The sequence below is a fragment of the Rhea pennata genome, chromosome Z (assembly GCF_028389875.1).
Source record: "Rhea pennata isolate bPtePen1 chromosome Z, bPtePen1.pri, whole genome shotgun sequence".
Classification (NCBI taxonomy): Eukaryota; Metazoa; Chordata; class Aves; order Rheiformes; family Rheidae; genus Rhea; species Rhea pennata.
Genome location: NC_084702.1, coordinates 71727259 through 71748852, shown reverse-complemented (window position 1 = coordinate 71748852; position 21594 = coordinate 71727259). Strand labels below are relative to the sequence as shown.

The 21594-nt window shown below is 50.1% G+C and overlaps 1 protein-coding gene across 2 annotated transcripts in view; it reads left to right on the top strand.

The window, feature by feature from the left end:
- CNTFR (ciliary neurotrophic factor receptor) overlaps positions 1-21594 on the top strand; it is a 215388-nt gene that overhangs the window by 915 nt on the left and 192879 nt on the right. The window lies entirely within an intron of this gene.

The window sequence follows — 21594 nt, the reverse complement described above, 5'->3', positions numbered from 1 at the left end:
GGGAGATTTTATAAGAAAACCATCTGCTTGGTGCTTCTGTGGAACTGCTCTTCCAGGGTTAGGCAGTTCATCCCAAGTGTGTGCATGAGGGCTGCGTTCCAGAATTGCATAATATACACCGTTCCCTCTGCTGCACAAACTCCCTGACATTTCCAGATCTTGGTGACTTCCCCCACTGCAATCTTAAAAGTGGACTGGGAGTGTAACCAGGGTGTGAGCTAATTCTTGCTGCCTTTGCTGGAGATAGAACCTGGGCTGCCTGTTTCAGCTTCCCCTGGCTCCTCCAGCAGTTGTTTCTTAATCTGTTAAACTTTTCTTGGTATAAAGATTGGCACTTCTTTCTCACAGTAAACTGGTGCATGATTTTTTTCCCTTTCTTCCCCACCCTGTGCTCACAGACACATGAGCAGGCTCTGTAGCACAGGTTGCAGAAAGTGGGCATGCCGGCAAAGCTATTTGATTTCTGTTTTTGTCTCTTTGTGTGTGTTTGTGGGGGGCTTTCTTGGGGCTGTTTTCTTTGGGATAGTCCTGGAGCTTCTTCTCCCAGATTGTTTTTTTTTTTGCTCAAGAGCTTACTGCCTTCTACTAGGTTTTTGCTTATTTAACTCCAACCGCGCCGACTCTGTGTGCACGCACGTTGCTTCCGTTTGCAGGGAGCAGGACCTGCACGCATCACGGGCGGTCCTGCCGGGCGCGTGTGCCGCAGGAAGCGGCCAGTCTCACTGCCTTGCTGCCAAAGCGTGCAAAAACGTGGGAGCAAGCCATTCCCGCTCCCTGCTCCTCCGCAAGGCATCGGAGCTTTGTGGGGATGGCTGGAAACGCACAAGGGATGCGCGCGTCCGACGGGCAGCCGTGCCTCCCCGCTCCCAGGTGCTGGGGAGCGCTTCGCTGGGGAGGGCAGGCTGCCGAGGTGGGCTGAGCTGTGCGAACGCAAGCGCTGCGCCTGCGAGACTGCTTTGCAACACCCCTTTAGGATAACTAACTCACCGGAGCCAGCTGTCAGAACAGGCCAAGGCACAGTCTGGAGATTGTGCATCTTTATTGGGGGGAGGGGGTCCAACTTGCACTGGGAGGACCTGATCCTGCCAAGGTGCTGAGCCCCTGCCACGAAAGGCGCTCAGCGCCTCCTGGACTGGCAAAGGAAGGAGCCGCAAAGCTTGCAACACACATTCACGTATAAATAACAGGTCAGCCCAGGCTCAGCCTTTCAGCGGTCTGGCCGGGGCCGGGAGTTTTGCGGGTGCGACTCCGGATAGTTCCCCGGCAGGCGGGAGGAACGCATCCCGCTCGCCTCCGCCGCGAGGCCGGGGCCGCCCGCGTGGCCGCGGAGCCCGTCTCTCGGCTCTGCCGTTCCTTACTGCTGCCGCTGCCATTACGGCTGACAAATGGGAGTTGCTGAGTAATGCGCTGTGCGCGTGTAAATACCCGAGCGCTCGCGGCTGAGCTCGCTCCTCCGACTTCGCGGGGAGCCGGCTCAGTGCCTTCCCCCCGTGGAAACCTGGGAGAGCAAACGCGTCCCGCTGCGGGGACGGACCTTCCCAGCGCTGCCGGCAGCTTGCGCCTTCGCTCGCGGCCGCTGTTCTGCAGGCGCAAAGCCTCCGCGCTCGGGGGGTAACGCGGAGGCCCTGCTGCTTTCCGGAGTGCAGGTCAGGGGTGGGAAAGGTTGTGTGTGTGTGCGTGTGTGCATGTGTGTGCATACAGCTTCTTAGGCACCTCAGCAGGGCTGTTCCAAGGGTGCTAGCTGTAGGTGGCCAGAGTTTTGGGAACTTGGTGTTTTTTGCTGGAGAGATTAAATCTTGGACAACTAGGAAAGGAGGGTTTTTTTGTTTTGTTTTGTTTTGGTTTTTTTGCATACCTACTCAGCCCAGAATTCCCCTTAATTTCATCTGACTGCTGTTCAAGATGCTGAATTATTCCTTCCCCTATCATTTTCACTCCACTTACGGATTAGCATCCAACTCCTTCTGTCACTACGTGTTCAGCCCAGCTAGACTGATCACTGCTCTTTTAATCTTCCCTTGTAAATCAATCCCTCCTGCCACCTGATCATTTTTGTCGCTCGTTTTCCTGAAATCCCTCCAATTTGTCCATTTTGTGCCGGTGACGTATGCCTGGTCCTCAACATGATGTATACCAAGCACGGCAGCGCGAGGGAAGGACACCTCCTCCCCTCCCACCCCGCTGGGGCTTGTGATGCTTTGTCAGCACTGAACTGAGTTACTTCCCCATTATTCTAAGCTATAGTCCCTGCTCGGTGTTGCAGAAGAAAGCAGCATACTCAGGTCAGTGCCCTGGGGAGAATTCCTCCAAATTTTGGTGATGAGTTGCTGAGATTTATTTGTGTGCCCCTAGCGTGCGCAGGATGGGGGCCGGCATGCTGGGTGCTGTACACAGGGGTAGCGTGTTGTGCGCTCCCAAGAGCTAATAGCTGAAATAGGTGAGTGAAATAGGGGGAAACTGAGGCCTGGGAGTCTTGATTTGTGGCACAGCCTGAATGCACGCTTTCTGCACGCTTGTCCAGCACGTGCCTCTTGCCTAGGTGCCCTGTGTGCAGGGGTCAGCTGGGAGCTTCGGTCCCACTGAGGCCCGTTAGTATCGCAGCCAGTACGTGCCTTTTCTCAGGATGTGTTGGATGTCGTTACTCTGCCAGACCAGGCTGGCATGTAGGGATGCTGGGTCTGGGGCTGTTTGCATGCGTTGCTTTTCATGCAACGGCCAGAGCTTAATACCACAGGTGCTGGCCTCACACAAGCCATGAAATGGGGACTTCATGCAGAAATATTAGTGTTTTGCACTCATGCACTTTGAAGTTTTGTCATCCCAAACCATAAACTCCTAGCACCGAGCTTTCCTATCAACTGGAAAGGCCATGCCCTTCCAGGGACCAGCTATTTTTAGGAGGAGCTATATTCTGGACAGTGGCCACTGCAGATGCTCCCTGCCTCCTCCTCTTGGCCCCTCTCCAAGGACACCACTTGGGCGATCTGCTGGTGGGGAAGACTTTACTGAAGCTCCTCAGGAGCGTGATGAAGGCTGTGCTGAGCCAGGCATATGGGCACCTCCAGGGCTTTCACTGCACAGGGGTGCTCTGGAGGGATAGCGGTCAGCACGCGCTGCTGCTGGGTCGGCCTTCATCCAAAACCCGTATCTATAGGAAATGACATTGTGTTCCTTGGACCAGTAGGACACGATGTGTTGTCCCATCACTGGCTTTACCTCGTGGGCTAGGTAAGGGCACAGCTTGGTCCAGCCGAATGCAAGCAGGGCAGTGCATGGAAGTGTTTCTGCAGATGGTCCTGGTCCTGGTCCAATTCGCCAGGATGACACTAGGGGGCACGAGATCTGCTAGAATCCCCTGTGCTGGGGATGGGGAAGGGAGGAGGATGCAAAGCCACTCTTGACCATTCAAGCCCCTGTAAGATCCCTCTGTACCTTTTCCAGAAATCCAAGCGTTAAACCCGTGCACAGGCCACAAGCTCTTGTAACTTGTCCTCCGCCTCCCTCCTCGCTGTTCCTGCTGCGAGGGAAGGATGTGTTGTGCCGAGTGGCAACTCTGCAGGATCTCCACATTCGCACCATGGCCATGGGGGCCACCGGCAGCCGGGCTGGGAGCTCTCAGCCGGAAAACTGCCCAAAGCTGGGAGGGGAGGAACAGAGCCAGAGCCCCAAGAAGTCCCTGGGGAATTGGGGAGAGCCAGGAACACCTAGCATGGCTTGAATTGCTCTCTAGAGGAGTTGTTCGGAGCAGGGGTTAGATTAGATTTGAGGTTAGCAATCAAGGTGAAGCATGTTAAGGTTTTGTTTTCTGCGGGATGTTAAATTCATGGGTGATACCTCTCCTCAAGGTCATGTTTTTCCAAAGTAGCAAAAACTTTTGAGTCGGATCTACCTTGAACATGGGGTGTATATGTGTGTGTATGCATGGAGATTCCTATCTATCTATCTATCTATCTGTCTCTGTGCATATATATATGGGAGTTTGTGTATAATATGTATGTCCATACATATATGTGGGCAGGGTGCATAAGAATGTATCTTTTTAGGATGTGTTTATGCGTGTCTGCATAAATTCAGCTGTAATAATGTCTATTGTCCTTAAAATCTATTATTCCTGTTGTGAATGAGTGCATGTATATTAAAATACTGTATACAGGAATCTCTCTCGTTATAGCAAACCTTGCAAAAAGCAAATAAAGAGGCACTGTTCTCATAGCAGGCTTGGGAGGATTTAATATTTATTTTCTCTGAATTTTGATTGTTAATATTTGTTCAGCATGTTTGCAGGCATTTTTCCCCCTCCCTCATTGATTCTTTACTTAAATTTTGGCACTAGTGGGAAACAGGATACTTTCAGTTTATTCATTGCTTCTTGACAAGAGAAGCCAAGCTTCTGGTCTAAAATGTTGATGCTTGATAATGTTCTGACGTATTAACTTCTAAATGGTTAGGGTTTTGTTTGTTTGTTTGTTTTTAAAAAAGCCTTCTGCTGCCAGACACCAAGCCCCTCTGCAGTTTCTGTCGCAAGCCTCCAGGCAATACTTTTAGTAGGACAGTGACACGCTGCAAATACTCCGGTTGTCCCCGAAAAGCGGTTGATGACCGTTGTTGAAAGTAACACTACGGCGACTAGAAAGGCGAGATGGGAGAAGGCAGATGCATCGGTTCATTCGCTCCGTTTGTCTGCCGGAGGCGTGTGTCCAGCTCGGTGCATGTCTGCACGTAATCAGGGTCACTTCCCCAGATGTTTTGTAAGACTCCTCAGAGCCCAGGGAGGGAGAGTGCTTAGGACAGGGGGGTTATTTATTTTGAAATGCCTTGCAAAGTGGAAGGAGGTCCGGAAAGAAGTGGTAAGACTACTTTTAAGCCACCTTGGGATGGTATCTGAAGACGCTGACATGGTTTGAAGAGGAGAGGGTGTCTGATCTGAAGCTGCTTCCTAACTGGAATGAAGTTGGGATCCTAATTAGCCATAACACCCTGAAGATGTCATTGAAGTCCCCTTGCGGCAGTGATGCTCCGGTGGTGCTGCTCGCGGCTCCAAGCTGTTTGGGAACGGTGTTATGTGCTGCCCTCCGTTTCAGGGACAGCTCTGATGTCTGAGCTGGAGCAAGCAGCGGTCGTTCAGGTGTCTTGTGATACCCCCCGGGGCTGTTTGCTGGTTTTGAATCATGTTCATAAAGTTGCAGAAATAAAGGAGGGTGCTGCAGATGGCAGAATTAATACTAGTGCCCATTACATGGGAAATTTCCTTTCTTTTTCCCCTATGGATATTGTTTTTGGTTGCTCCCTGCTTCAGGAAGGGAGGAGGAGGAGGGAGGCCGGAGAGGCTGACGATGAAATGATACTGTAGTGCGGTCGTGGCTGCAGAATTGGCAGCAGCTGGTGGAGGAATCGTGACCTCTGAGTGTTGCATTACAGAGGGAACGTGGGAGCCACATAAATCTGACTAGCACGGACCTGGCTGGGTTTAAATACTCTGCGTCCCCCCTCCTCTGTGAGGGGGAGCTGGTAGGGGGAAGTGGCACAAGAAATGCCAGGTGAGCTGGAGGGCAGACTTTGTCCCGCAGGACCCCCAGGATGAGGCATGACTCTCCTAAAGCATCGTCTGCCACCTTAGAGCTGAGGTCCTAACCACTGTCGGAGCCCTCTCAATGGCCAGGAGGGCTTGAATTCAGCACCCAAGGCCACTTGAGGGAGATGCACAGCTCTGGGAGTAGCAATGGACTGCTCAGGTGTGTGGCGACACTGTAGAGGACGGATGGAGCTGCTGTTATTCCTGCTTATTTTGCTGGGAAGGAAAGGTGCTCCTCAGGACAAGGCAGGCTCAGCCCCTTGTTTCATCGACGCTGTGAGCAGCCTTGCTCTGCGATGGTGCTGCTGTCCAGCTTTGCATTTGCAGGTAGGATCACAGGCCCCCAAAACCAAATGCATAACCAGGCACAATCCCCAGGCTAGCTATGCTGAGGGGATGTGCCTGCTTCTAATTACGTGGGTGTTAAGTCAGTGAATATTTTGTGTTCACCAAGTTGCATCCTGGTATTTTCTTCCTCCTTGTGGTTTCTGGTGACCTTCCCAATCTCTGGAGCACAGATAAGAATGACTTGGGGATGGGGTGTAACCACTTGCAGGATGCTGCCGTGGTGAGACAGCCCTGCTATCCCTCCTCCATGCCAGAGCTTGTGGCTTCCCAGTGCAGCAGGGGTGGCTTGCATTTTGGGGAGATCATGAGGCCATGCTGTAGATACAGGTGGGTAGGAAGAGAGGGTCGCTGCTTTTTGGGCTCTCCATCTTTGCTCTATGAATAGCCTGTTCCCAGGTGACTATCAAGGCCTTTTATTGCAAAGTGCTGCATGCTGCAAATTCCCAGGCACAGAGCTCCAGTTCAGCCAGGCTGATCCCCAGATCCCATGCAGGCATGAGGACGGTTGCATGCTGCGTTTGATCGTCTGAGAGAGGCACGAAGTTCCTGGTTCTGGCGGAGATGGGGGCTTGCAAGCTGAGCACAGGGGCAGGAGAGCTCTGCCATCGCCTGGGTGGGATTGTTCATTCATGATACAAAACATGTCTACGTGGAACAGGGGTATCTCTACACCACAGTCATTTTGCCCGTGGCCTAAAAATAATGCTGGTAAATAATGAGGACACATCCTCTCCTGCGGTTAGGACGCAGCACTTGGATGCAAAGGGCAGGCAGCCTGCTCCAGACTTCGCCAATGAGTGATTTAGCCTCTTTGTGCATCACTTCCCTTGCCTCTGAATTGAGGGCTTAAAAAATAAATACATTAAAAGGAGGAGCGAGAACAAAATGCAGCTGCTGCTCTGAGATTTGATCAAAAAAGCTCTGTCCGGTCCTCCGGGGCTCTCACTTAGAAATGAGCTCTGGAAATGATAGTGTTATGGGAAAAAGTACCCGCAAATAACTATCAGTTTAGGGAGGATGGTTTTGTTCTTGGAGGTGCCTGAATGAAGGGCATTTTGGAGTTTTTGCTCCCCAAAGAGTGCATTTTTGACGCTCTCTGGAAATGAGGCCCCACAAAGGGGTCTTGACTTTCTCGGTTTTGAAACCTGTGCCCATCCCTTTCTCTTTCCCCATCACGCTAAAATCATGTATCACTTGCAGGCTGTTTTATTTAGGAACTCTGGAGGAGGGGAGACAAGTTGTGCTGTCAAGGGTTGATATATATATATATATATTTTTTTTCATGGACCGGTTTCCTCCTGTAGCATGCCCCCAACACGTGCAGTGCGGAGGATTCTCCACACGTGTTGCACAGACGCGCTTCTGTGCATGCTTAGCTGTGCCTCCCTGCCTACCTACTTGCAGCTGAAGGATCTGAAGCCGCTCTTTGTTGGGTTTCGTAAAGTCTCTCTCTCTGGATGGAGTTGTCTGTGCTTTTATTGACCTGGCTCTGGGAACAATAGGGGCTTTTCTGTCTCGTGCATGTGTGATTTGTGTGAGGGCCCTGGAGCAGGGGCCAGCCCTTGCTGCTGGTGTATTTCCAGTCCTAAGGTTATTAGTTTGACAGGCCCATTGGGTACGTTGGTCAATCTAGCTTTTATTTCATGAGTGAGACCAAGTCTTGTGGCAGGGCACTGAGCGTTGTCTAATGCTGAAATCGATGGAGGAGTGATCACATTACCTGGGCAATATTTTTCTTTTTTTTGGCTTTGCCATATATCTGCTGTGACACCTGGTAGCAACCTCTCCCTCTCTCCTTGTGATTCGGGCCACCCTCCCTTTCAGTGGGGGCTTTTCTGCGTGTCCTAACTCCTAGAGCATTTGGGATGACTCTCCTCTTTTGGCTACAGTTTGTTATTTTGCCGGAAGGACACGTGATTTGGGCTCTGGGAAGCCTGAGTGTTGCAGAACACCCAGAGTGTGCACCTGGGGATTCCCAACGATGACATCCATCCCTTAGAAGTCCAAGAAGCTACTGTTGACAAAAAGACCATTTCCCATTGCACATCCAGCCTGCTGAGCTCCAACTCAATGCGTGGTACCCTCTCCCAGCAATGGCAAGACACACCAAGTCCTTGGAGCTTGTTTAGACAGAGCAAGGGTTGGGAGGAGGCTCACAGATGCTCCATGACCCTACTCTGCACACTGGGTTTTTTTCTGTATATAGACACATCTTTGCCTCTCACCCCTGTTTACTTTGAATCGGTGACTTCAGGTTCACCCTAGCTTGCTCCTCTGTGAAGAATAACTTCTCCAACAGCCAGAGTAGGTACCTGATTTTTAAGGGTGCATCTTTACTTGCTGCCAGGCCAGTAATGCTGTTTTTTCCAGATAGGGGTGTCTGTGCACAGGGGAGAGCCAGTCTTGCACCGACAGGCTTGCTGCCTTATTGGGAGAGGCAAAGGGGGAGAGGTCCCCATGGCTGCTTGCCATAGTACGTTACCATGGTCAGCCTTCAACTTGGACATGGCCTGGGGTCGCAGGGAAGCATCAGGGGGAGGGAATTGTGCCTTGAGGTGCCAGAGCTGAGCTGATGGCAGAAAACCAGCTTTCCTGAGTTGTTGACAGCTCATGCCAACTGCAGGACACACAGTAAATAGCCTGCATAGACCAAAGGAGGGCATCCGGCTCTCTGCGCAATCCTATGTGCTTATCTCTCTCTCTCTCTAGTCCTTCTGGTAACTGAACCCCTGAAATGACATTTGAAAGCTTTACATTTATTCACTCTTGCCAGTTCCAGATCAAATTTGCTGAGTAGTCAAGATGAAGATGCTTTTTTCCTAAGTGCTGGCCCTGCACTCACCCTGCAGCATGCCTGCCTTAGAAGATCCAGCTGGGTTCCTCCTGTCTCCGCTGTCACTAGCAATAAAGCATGGGGGCTGGAGAGCAGGCCTGCTGGTGGTTGTGTGAAGGGAAACAGACTTTGGCTTCCTCTTGTCCTGTTGCTTGGGCCGTGTGGGGATCAGCTGGCAGTAGATGCTTGTTTATGTGCAAAAGCAGCAGACAGAAACAGGGCTCGCCCTGGGAAAGGGGCGCTGAGGCTGACGGCAACGTTAGGGACTCTCGCGTGTGATCCCCTCCTGCCCTTTAGGCCCACTCGCAGTAGTGGCTAACCTCGGCCTCAGGAAGGAGCGTGCATGCAATGAGCTGGTGGGTTCTCAGCACACATCCCAGCAGGCTGGGTATCTACTTCAGGATAACCAGAACAAGTGACACTAATCAATGGCTTGCCTGACAGCTTTCAGCAAGGAAGGCGAGTACTTGTCCATGCGTGGGGAGTAAATTGCTCTCTTGTCCCTAGAGACTGTCATCCCAAAGCCTTGCAGTACTAGGTTGGCAGGGAGCAGTGCCAGAGGATGCCTCTATTGCTTCTGTCTGCCCTGGGGACAAGCACAGACACATGTCTCCATCTGGATGTTGGGTTGTGGAGAAAAGATACCTTCCCAAAACATATGTTTGCAAGCTCCAGTGCGGTGTAGTCCCTCTCAGGCAGTCACACTGCTGCTGCAGTCTCTGCGTGAGCCGTGGAGCAGAAGGAGAGCAATGATATTGCATCCTCTCTGGAATGATGAGCGCATAGAGCCAAGGGTGGCTGTAGACACTGAAGCTAGAGCACTCTCTTGGTCCTGAGACTGGTAGTCAGGTTTGGGTTTGGTCTCCAGTGTGCTTTTGAGAGTGCAGTATGGTTTCAAATCACCCCTTCCTCTTCCCTGCCCAGGCCCATCCCACCATGGTAAAGTCTAATCTGAGACAGCTGTATTTTACTGGCTTTTGCCTCCCTCTTCATGACTGTTCATAGTATCTTCCATGTATTTTGGGAGAGATCTCATGTCTCGCTTCTCCAGAACAGCAGCATTTTTGCAGGCCAGGGGGGCTTTTAAGAGGGTATTGCACAACATCACTCAGTAGAGCAGTGCTTCTTTAACCCAACTAATGGTCCTGGGCTTCAGGATTCCTCTCAGAGCACCCACCGCTATGCCTATGGAGGATACTGAGCAGCTGCTTTACTGTAGAAACATGAACCAAAATGCATCTTGGCTTTTAAGGGCAGAGTCAGCACATGCGGAGGGAGCAAGGCTGTGACACAAACAATTACAGCACTGAATTCAACTACCAATAAGCCAGAGATTGCTCCTGTCACCCAGGCTAGGAGATGGAGGAATTTAACTGGTGGTCTAACTTCTTCCAGAAATGGCTTGGACACAACAACAACAGACAGCTTCCTAAAATGGAGAAGAAAAATGAAGGACCTCCTGTTCTGCCAAGTCCTGGCCAGCTAACCTTTTCAGCCACCCCTATGCCCAGCCTGACTGGTCTCCTTTGGATTCGAGACCATCTTTCTGAAGATACCCTTGGGCAAAGGGCAGTGTTGCATAGGCCAAATAACATAGCAGCACCTCTTCCTTTTTGCAGAGGTGGGATGCGCTGCAGGTAGAGCCCTGTCTCACTAGTGCTGTGTTTCAGAGCCCTGGCTGTCGGCTGTCTGCTGTTCCCCCCCCCCCAAGGCAATCTCTGCTAGTGGACATTAATTTTTCCCAGATTTCTGCCTCCCTTTGAATATCTCTGCTGTGGATCATTTTCCCTGCATATGTTAGCTGGTATTTTCCCAAAGCTGAAGCTTGTGCTATTTCCTGCCTGTCTTTCCAATTTCTCTTGCTCCTTCTTCAGGGGTTGGACTACGTGATCTCCAGAGGTCCCTTCCAACCTTACCAATTCTGTGATTCTTCTGTTATACCTAAATCCACCTTGATACTTGCTGTGACTCCTCAGCTAAGAGGAGTTATTTGCCCTTATTATGTAAGGGAGGAACTGGCCTTTTAAAAGATGAGAAATCCTGCCCACCTGTGTCTCACTTAGCACCTCCCCAGCTGGAGCAAAGGCAGTCAAGTCCCATGATAACCACAGTGGGAAAGTGAATCAGGTGCTTTGAGGGTAGGAAGAGCCTCGCTAAAAGGAAAATGCTGTAGCTGGTAGAGCAAGGTAAGGATGGTTTGCTGGGGAATGCTCTTTAGAGCTGGGAGGCTGCAGGGTGAAGTTCCTGGCTGTGGAGATGCCAGAAGTAAGTCAGGAGTCTTGCAGGGTCTGGGACCAAAAAGTAAGACTGTACAAAGGGGCTTAGGGCTGTGAGCATGTTGGCCAGGCTGGATAGAAAGGGTACTTTCTCTGGAGTGCTGTAGCTGGGATTTCCTGTGGGTGGAGGGCTGAAAAGTTACAATGAGCCTGCCTTTGAGCAGTGCCATTCCCTTGTTGTTCGTGGCTTCCTGAGTGGGAAACTTGATTTGGGCCTGAAGCTGCCCATAGCAAATCTATTCCTTTATCTGTAGGGAATATGTGCTGCTCAGGCTGTGGCTGCCCAGGGAGCATGTGATAACTCTTTTTTTTCCCCTGTTCTTTTGTGGCTCCTCATTTAGGTCTTGCTTTCCTAGTTGCTAGCTCTAGCTCCTGTTTTTTTTTTCCAGCTGCTGTTCTTGCTGTTTTTCATCTCCTGAAGGGGATAAGTATTACTGCAAAAACCCCCTTTCCCCAAGGCCTGCTGCCAAGGGAGTACCACCTTGTGCTGCCTGCTCAGGAGTCAGACAGTGGCTTAAAAACAAACCCTATATATATATAGCTGTTGCTGTAGCTCTGTTTTACCAGAATAAATCTTCCAAGTTAACTTTTTGCTATGCAGCTCTCAGGGCTGGCTCCACTGTGGTTTCCAATGAGATAGTGTTTGGCTAATGCAGCCCAACATGAATGGAGCAACCCTGGAGCTGTATAGGAGGAGATAAGATAAGGTAGGGTTATGATTTGCCTGTCTGATCCTGAAGCTTTGTGCATTATTTAGCATGTGCAGCAAGAGGTCAGTGGCCTCCTGATAATTTTCATTAGATTAGCCAGGCAGGGTAATCACTTGCTCAGGAAAACCAACTTGACATTGTCTGTTCAATAGTTGGAGTTTAACTGAAAATAAATAGTCTTGTAATTATAAGGACATTGTCAAGGTCAAGAGCTCAAAGATTTGCCCCCCCTTTTTTTTCTGGTATGTTTACAGAGACCCTACTATTCTTTATGTGAGTGTTTTCTTTTTCCTTTAAATTCAAACCAAAAGCTTCAAAGCTCTTCAAGGAAATTCAACACTTCCACAGCAGCGGACGTGAGCAGTGTTGCAATACCGGAGTGGTGCTTGTGCCCTGCTGCAGCTGAGTGACCCCATGCTAATGAGCTGGGGCACCTGCTAGCAAACCGGGAATGTGTGCTGCGGACTGGAGCAGCCCCCACCATGGTCAAAGGCGCTCTTCGTGCCTGATTCGTGCTAATTGTGGGACTGATCCAGCCTCTTCCCTCCCCCCCCCCCCCCAAACCAGCCTATGTGCTGCTCTCTGTTAATGCAGCAGAGCATGTGCCTTCTTGGGAGAGGTCAGCCAAGCACCCGTGGTATCTTATTGAAATGAGATGGGCATTAGCATGTGGGGGTGGCTTTGCCACCAGACTTGTGCTGTCTTAAGAGCTGGCATGGGAAGGAAGAGATGGAAGTTCAGATGAGTGTCTTGCCTCTGCAGGTGCCCTCATCAATAGGGATGGGCTCTGCAAAGGGGGCTTGGCTCAGAACGGAGGGAGGATATTGGAGCTGGCATCAATGTTTGTGCAGTGAGGCTGGGTGCTGTTAAAATGCCTGCCCTTTTCCCCTTGGAAATGGGTTGTGCTCAGAGCTAGTTATCTTCTCCCAATGATGGCACGCAAAACTAAAGCCCGGAGGGGTCTTTGTAACCCTGTAGTCCAGCCTTGTGCCAGGCAAAGGAAGGTTGGGGTCCTGGTGAGACTGGGCAAGGCAGGCTGGTGCTCAGCGTGAGTTTAGTGTTGGGTCCTCCAAGCAGTCTCTCACAAAGCGTTGGGACTTGGCAATGCACTGCGAAGGACCCACAGTGCCAGCAAAGGCAGCTAGCTCTTTTTTTTTTTAATTTTCTTTTTCTTTTCTTTTCTTTCTTTCTTTTTTTTTTCTTTTTAACCTAATGGCCTGTAAGTGAGGATTCTCATCAGCAGGGCTGGTGGGAATTGCGTTAAGCCTCTCTCCGCCAGGAATCTGCTGCTCTTGTTGCCTGTCATAGGCTTTGACGGATGCCCCAGGGAAAGCGAGGGCACGGCTCGACCCAATGTGCCAAGTGACTGATGGTGTGGTTTGTTGACTGACGCCACGTGTCCATAGCAAGTGTGCGGATGCTCCCTCGCTCATCCTCCGAGGGAGGTAGGAGGAGAGGAGGCTGGCTTGACAAGTCATTTTGAAAGCAAAATGACTTCAGGGCTGTATTTTTTTTTTTTTCCTCCCCTCACTCCCTTCCTTTCTTCCCCCCGCCTTCTTTTGCCTGACAGAAAAAGCATAACTTGTCTTTGTTTAATTGGTGCTCTGTGCCTGTCTCCTACCAGAACTCATCAGAAAAGGGGCTGTCTAGATCAAAATGACTCTAAAGTTTGGAAGCTGTTGTACATCTAGCCTGCCTGTTTAAAACAAAAATTAACTCTCTTGTGTGTTTTTTTTTTTTTGTCTTCCCCTCTCAGTTGCAAGCCAGTTGTAAAAGCAAAATGCTATATATGATGCTAAGCCCTCCTTGCAGAGGCACCCCCCTCCGCAGAGCCTGATTGAGGTGGGGAGCAAGTGGTGGAGCTCTGCAGAGATAGAGCAGAGTGCGCTTGACCTGCTGATAGTGGAGCTTTGAGCATCTAATTGATGTGTTCTTGTAAGGCTTCAGACCATTTCATGATTTTACAAATAAACCTTCCAACACCTGAAGCACAAAACAAATGTGTTGCAGATCAAATGAGGAAGCGCTCTTAACTCTTTAGACAGCATCACGGTGGGTTGGCAGTGGGGTTAGTGAACCTGAATGTGTGGTCTGTTTGGTGATGTTTTCTATGAAAGCTGGGCAAAAGTTGGGTTAGAGCAGAGACTTTGGCTCCCCAGTAGGGTCCCTGTAACTCCCCTGTCTCAGTTTCCATCCTCGTTAAACATCACATGATAATATGAGACCTAATAACCTCCCCTTGCAGGGGAGGGATGTTGTGGGAGGGAGCTTGTGCCCTTATGCTGTCTTCAGCCTGAGAGCAGCGTGGGGCAGCCTGTACTATGAGATCTGTAGGAGCCTTTGCAGGCTGGGCTTGCCCTGTCTTTCGCAGAGCACAAGCAGCCAAATAGTTCACTGTAACATGTGGCATGTCTTTGGCTGAGTGCTGCCCCTTGGAGAGGCTCTAACTCCTCCTGAAAAGGGTCGGGGGTTTTCTAGTGCTACATGCTCCGGCCTTAGCTGTTGGGGTTACTGGGTGAAGATTTCCTGTTTGGAAAAGGGGAGGGACTGGATGTCAAGCCTTTGACAGATCCAGCTGAAAGGGAGCTCAGCAAGAAATTTGATTGCTTGGACTCTTTCTTTCTTCTTTTTTTTTTTTTTTTTTTTTTTTTTTTTTTTTTTCTTCTTGTTTTCTCTCCCTGATTCTGTTGTGGAGTTTGCAGATATTTCTGCCCTGCTCTGGGCAGAGGCAGGCAGCGATTCACAGCCTGTTTTGACTTGGGGGCATGGCCTGACCCTGCTGGGTTGTGCTCCCAGCCTTATACAAGCTCAGATGGCCTCTGACATGGCCTGCCCTGATGCATGGTGCTGGGGGGAGGGTGGGGGGAGAGGGGGCCTGGAAGAAATGATGGTGCTTTGCCAGAGGCTTCAGCACTGCAGTTGCCTGGTCATTGGTGATGTGTAGAGCAAACCTGTTGCTGGTGGACACTTTTGTAGGTGTTCCTGGAGGCCCCTTCTCAGTGTGAAGCAGCTTGCCTGTGAACTTAAGCCTGTCCCGTGGGCATCTTCAAGGAGCTTTGCAATGGACAGGAAAATGAGATTTTTTTCCCCTTTGGTGTGAAGATAAAAGGGGAGCCTAGGAAGCTGCATACAGTGGAGTGTGGAGAGAGGGCTGTCTGCAACCTGATGTGAGCAGGGCAGCTTTGTGCAAGGAAAACAGCCAGCGGTGATGGACACAGGAGAAAGTGGGAGCCCTGAGTAGGGGCTGTGCTGTGCAATGAGAATCCTCAGGGTGCAGGACCGAGGGAGGGCCTGGAGTCGGTTGATATCTGATTTTTGGGCCAGGGAGGCTGCTGCAGTGTGCTTGTGATGGTTTGGGTGGGGAGGGGAAAGGCATGTTGCTTGGAGCAACTGAGGTGGCATTTCAGAGAAGGATTGAGAGCTCTACTCTGAGCTGAACTTGGAAGTGCCAGTCAGGCCTCCATCAGGAGATGTCAGAATGCTTTCACTACAGTTTGAGAGCTCTCACACCCAGGGCTACCAAAGGGCTGTGAATGAAGCTGCTTGTTAATGTTTGATAGGGGCTTGCTTACAGCTGAGAGGATAAAGGGCTGGAGCTGAGTTCTGGTTGGACTGATGAAAGTCTGGAGTCACTTCAGTGCCTTGCTCAATGGTGCTGGTGCAAATGAGAAGCGAGTCAGGTGAGGATGCTTCCTTGGAGATCTCCAGAGGGCCGCTTCCAGTTCTTGTATGGCTGAACCCCGGTGTTGAGGGTCGTGGGTTTTTTTGCAAGGGAGAAAGGGAAGGAGATGAAAGACTGAAGGACCAAGTCTCAATGGACTTACAGGTACTGTGGGGAGATGGGGATTGTGGACAGAGCTGGATGTCCAAAAGAAGAAGAATCTAGGGGGAAAGACCTTTAGGGGCTCTTTCTTTACTATATGGGAGTTTTGGACTATTTTATGGGAGGGAAAAGAAGCTCTGTCACAATAGGATCTGAATTTGCCAAATCATGTTGTTTCCAGGGCTGTCTGAGCTTTTCCTGTACAATTTTTCTTGGCTGTCTTTGAGGTTGCTCTAGGGCATCCTCCTGTGGTGTGATCCGTCCATCTGCATCCCCAGCTCCTCTTTCTTTATGCTGCTTAAGCTGTGCTCAGCTTCTCAGCCTCTGACTGGGGAAGGCACTGACTCTGGTCTTGCTTCTGAATTTGCAGGATTTATTCGGCAAATTGGTATTTCAGACACTCCTGAGATGTTGGCCTTATTGATCTGCAAGAGGGAAAGCCAGCAGCCACTCCCATGGGCCACTTTTCTCCTATTTTTAGCTCCAGGCCTGCAGTCCCATGGCTCTGACCCAGTCATGCAGATAGTTGTGGTTGCCCTGCTCAGGAGAGTCTGGTGGAGAGCAAAGTGTTCCAGCCAGAGAGTTTAAGGGTAATATTCTTTCCTGCTTTTTTTTTTTTTTCTGATCCTCTTCCTACCTCTGCTGTAGTTACTGTGTTCTTGCCAGTTGAAAATAACTAATATATACCTATTTTAAGCTCCTGAGGAGTATTAACCTTACTCTTTGTTGGAAATACCATACTGCATAGGGCAGAAATTGAGGGCTGCAGTAATTCCCACGTTGCACTGAGGCCTTTGGGAAGCAGCAGACCACTTTTCCCCCAAGACTGAAATGAATCTGAGGCCCGAGCTTTGCTGGTATCTCCTGCTTCTTGCTGCCAACTGTGTGATGTGTACCTGCATCTCCTGCCCTGCCTCTGGAAGATAGGGCAGTGGTGAGGGAGCTTGGGACCTGAGGAAAGGAGGGAAGTGGGCAGGGGTGAGTCCCTCTGGCAGAGGCAGTTCAGAGCTTTGTGTTGCACCTTTCCCTGCAGACCAATCCGCTGCTCCTTCAGCGTGATGAGAGCTGAACCTGCTCGGGAACCCCTTGCAAGCCCTTTACTGTTTGCACCTTACCACCTTGGGATAGGTGAAGAAGGTGGCACTGGTGTGTGGAAGAGTGGGGGGTGACCTCTTCCTCCATCCCTCATCCTCATCAGTCCTAACTGGCTGGATTCAGGATTCAAGGCTGTGGTGAGGGGGAGAGACTCCCTCTTGAAGGGCGCATGAGGAGCCCTAGTTGTGGTGCCTCCCAAAGCCCCTATGTGTGTTAATAACCTGTAATGGGACAGCCTGTGTTAGCCTTTTAAGCCCCAAGGGATTTCTTTGCACACTTGAAAGTGTGAGGAATTTCACTCAACCATGTTAAAACACTTCCACCCCTTTTAATAGCTTTATGCCTTGATTTAACCCTATGGCAGCTGGGGTTGTTGGTTGAGGAAAAGCCATCTGGCTCTCCCCAGCCTCTCATCTTGTGTTCACGCAGCTACTTTGGCCAGAGTTTGTATTTCTAGGGGATCTTATTAGCACAAGGACTGCTTGAGCTCTTTCCTTTGCAGCCCTCCTGATGGCTGGATTGACAGAGCTGATGTGGGAAGCAATTTCCCTGCAATTGCACTGAGCATGGCCTTGCTTTGCTGCTTTTAATGAGAATAATTTTGCCCTGGCTTGTATCAGCCACAGCCCACCTGTGCTGCCAATTACACTGGTGAATTTGGTGTGACCTGCAGAGCTGGGCTCAGGGTATCCAAGCTTTAAGTGTTTCTGAACCATAAGGTGTGAAAAATCTCACCAGTGTTGAAACAGAGGCATAGGGGAGCAGTTTTCTGAGTTATGAAAGACCTTTGGACAGACCAGTATCAGGTGCTGCTGATCTCTGGGGAGTTTGCAGAGATTCAAGGACTTGCTAATTGCAGGTGCGTTGCCAGCATGTGAAGAAAGAAACTCTCCTTAATCACAAGCTGTGTGCCCTAAACCCTTCTTGTTGCTGTGTTAGTTAAATGTGTATCGTAACACTTCCGTGCCTGGATAGCCTGGGAAGGGTATGCATGCAGACTTGAAGTGGCTGTGTGTGTGCAAACATGCCAAAAAGGCTCTGCAGGAGAGGAGAGCAGGTCTGCTGCATGAACCCAACGCATCTGTTATGTGTTTCCCATCTCTGGAGAAGCTGGCGTTCAGGCCTGCGCTTAGCCTGCCCAGAATGACCCAGGTACTATCCAGATTTGTTTTCTGCCATGTAGCCATGACATCCTTCTGGCTGATGGCTAATGCTCAGATTTGTTCCTGCCTCCTTGTAATAGCTGTTGTTGTTATTGTCATGGTTTCCATCATTGCTGGCTATGTCAGAAGGAATATATCTGCTTGCCTGGTGTTGGCCCATATTCTTTGGGCCTTAGGCAAGACTGATGTGGGGTGTGGAAATCTAGGTAGCTAGCTGACTGCAATGCTATTGCTTGGCTAGCGAGCCCTCTTAAAGGCTCAGTGCCTGGACTGGCCTTTCTGCACTGATGAGCAGCCCCTGCATGTAAATATACAGATGTATTTAAATCTTGGGTTGTTTTGAGAGGTTCTGTTTGAGCCCAGGGTCTTGAGATTGCCAGCTGGGAGAAGGAAGAGTGTTTCAGGCTCTCTTCTGGGCTGGCTGGTTGGGCAGTGCAGTGATCTTGCTAGTATGGGGATGATGCCTTGGTGCGGAGCAGGAGGTGCGCAGGCCAAGCACTGCCTAGGGCTGAGTCTGCAGGGGAGCACTCACCCCGGAGAGCTCACCACTGCCATGGCTATGTGTAAGGGGGGGTTATAGCAATAATGAATGCTGTTAGTTCTTATTCTGTTAGGGTTTCTGAGGATGGGGGAGAAACACAGCTTTTTCCATTGCTAGAAAGCAGTACTCAAAACACTACCCAGAAGGATACTTGTTGGGCAAAAGCTGCCGTTCCTCTTGCCCTGTGTGTGGGTCAGCTGTCTCCTTGATGTGTCATTAGCAAGTGCTGTGCTTGGTAATTGATACCTTTTGTAATTGTGCAAAGAGCAGAATGCTCCAAATTTTCAAGAGGTGGCAACTGGAGGCAGAGCCAAGAATGGATGCGGAGGTATTTGGAGGCTCTGTCCTCGGAGCAGTAGAGGGGAGCTGCAGGGGAGAGAACTGATGTGTTTTGAAGAAGTGTGAAGGTGCTGTTGAAATAGAAGCTCAGCCTCATTTTATCAAAGTCTTGGACCCTCTGGACATTGTGGCATAGCCTGGCCTGGGTCTGGTATGTTATTTCTTGGCACAGATAATTTTGTAGAAATGCTGGCCTGGGTGACCTTCTCTGTGTCTGGCTATCAGAGGAAATGTACTGAGCTGAAACAAGTGTTTCTAAAGCTGAGCTCTGTCTCCAATCTGTTGCTCTCTGTGCTGAGATGCTGGGGTTGGCAGCCAGGCTGTCGTCCTTCCCAAGCGCCTGGACTTGCTTCCAGCCTAGGCCTTCCAAAACAGTTGTGATATCAGCTCACTTCTGATGCTGAAGGTCAAATTGCTTGCAGCAGGGTGACAAAGGAGCTCTTCATCTGGAAGTGGGATTGTTCGTTCTTGTGCCTTGCCCCAGGGGAGGTCCAATGGGCTGGGATGCGTGCTGGCTGAAAGGAATGCTTAAAATGTGCCTTCTTTCTTTTTCTCCTGTCAAAAGCCTTTGGAAATGTGAATCAATATCTACCATACTGCCTTCTCACTGCATGCTTTGGGTCACTTTATTCCCTGAGAAAGGCCTAATCCAGTATAGCCACATGTTCTGGGGTCCTGCCTCTGAGGGAGGTCAATAGTGGGTGTACAAGCAAAAACATAAGAACAGGGTGAGCATGTACTGATGTTCCTCCAGGCCCAGGCAACCTGTGGCTTGTGTGCTGTCTGCCAGAGATGATATCTTCAATTTTTTTTCTCTCTCCTACTAATTTTTCTGGTTGCATAGGTTCAAGAAAGCAAGTTTTGCTACTTGCAGCATTCTTCAACCGGGAGTCCCACAGCTCTGCTGCATCTCATGAAGAGCTGGCTCCTTCTGAACTTGAATGCTGCTGCTGATCAGTGGTGCTTGGTCACTGCTGTGATTGTGAGGGTTTGGATGCTGTGAAGTGCTGAGTGTGAGGCTCCCACCTATACTCCACCAGTGCAAAGCCTATGTTTGCATGCCTCCAGCTCCATTGCTGCAAGGTGTCATTTGGCGAGGCTCTTCTCAGGAGTCCTGTGCACCTTGGTCTTAACGTTGTGCTCCCTGCTCTGCCTGGCTGTGCCCTCATGTCTCTTTAGGCATATGTTCGTTGCTTCATGATGCAGATGTCAGCTTATGCATCTCCAGCACTGACACATGACAGCTGGAAGACTGGCTTGTTCCTGCAGGGAGGCTGCAGTTGTGTCCTGCAGCTGGGTGCAGGTTGCTAATGGGGTCTATCCTGCACATGCCAGACTTCCACTGCAGTTGTGAGGCATGTCATGGCAATGTTTATCTGAGACTTTGCCTAACTCTTTCCATCAGAGTTCTCTTCAGTAATGTTCTGGCAGTAAAGCAAGTGAGAGCTATAATACTGGACCAAAAGTCAACATCTCTGCCTGAAAAAACATTAGATTTCTCTATACAACTTTCAGAAAGAAAGCAGAAAATTGGTGACCTCACTTGGGGTGAACACATGACACTGCCTTTTTGATCAGAAGCAGGAGAGATTGGGGGAGACTTCTTTGTATTGCAAAGAACTGTGCTGGAGTTGAAAGGAGACTGTGTTCACCACGCAGTGATGTGTATGATCCATCACTACAGAGTGGATGGATCATCCACTCTTAATGCATTGGTGATGGTGTGTTAATTACTCTTGTCATGTGTTAACATGGCATACCAGGGGGATCTGTCATACCCTTAACTTGCAAGCTGCCCTTATGATGACTGTCATTCCTGTCACATAAGCTGTAAATTGAAGGCTGCACGCAGGTCCCTGGAAGGCAATGAGTCTATTTATGAAGGCCTTGCTAGTTGGAGCAGTGTGTCCTGTGTTGCATTTGTAGCCTGGTTTGCAAGCTTCCTGCTCTGCTCTTACTGCAAATGTGGCTTTCTACCATTTGCTTCCTCTTGCGCAGTGATGTGCAAGGATGTCTGCAGAGACTCGGGCAGCATCTTGGCCGCTCTCCCCTCTGAGCCAAGGCTCCAGCTACTCTAGACCTATAAGGCTGAGCTGCAGGCATGGAGAGATCAAAGCAGAAAGTTAACTTGAGTTTCTTGTTGCTGGTGTAGATTGGGGCAGGTTTGTCTAGTGGTTCTGAGTTAGGTTAATCCTCACTTGGGTCCAGCTTGCAGCTGCCCTGGGTCATAGCCTGGTAGCAATGTACCTGTGTGGCTGGCTAACTGAAAGCTGGGTGGTTGTAGCTCTTTCCTCCTCAGGCAAGAAAACAAGTATCTGCTAGCTTGTGCTCCCTGGGGTAAGGCAGGGGTCTGAAGAGCCAGAGTGCAGCTAGTTTAAAGCTTATTCTCTGCATTCCACTAAGTCTTACATGTTGCTGTTACAGCTGGCTGTGAAGCATTTGGGGGCTTTCTCTGTTCAAGTGTAACACAAAATGTCTTCTACTTAAGATGCAGGGCTACTTCCACTCCCTCCACCTCAGAACTCTGGGTCATGGACAGTCGCTTATAAATCACAGCTCTCTATTCTGGTTTAACTGAAGTGGGCTGTGTGACCTGCAGCCTCTGCCCGTGAGGAGCTACTAGATAGATGAGCTGGAAGAAGAAAAAAAAGTATCCTCACTCTCTGAAATGCTCTGATCTATTTAGGAAGCGTGCAGTCCAGGGGCTGTTTCTCTGCCAGACTGGCAAGCATGGGAAGAAGGTGTGCTGTCACTTCATGGCAGACATGAATGCTCAGAGCCTGTGCCAACTCCCAGGGCGTTCTTGCTGGTGGGAACTGTCAGGGAAGTATGATATGTCTGGGCCATTGGTGGCTGATGGACAGCTCCACTGTACTGAATTACCCAAATCTCCT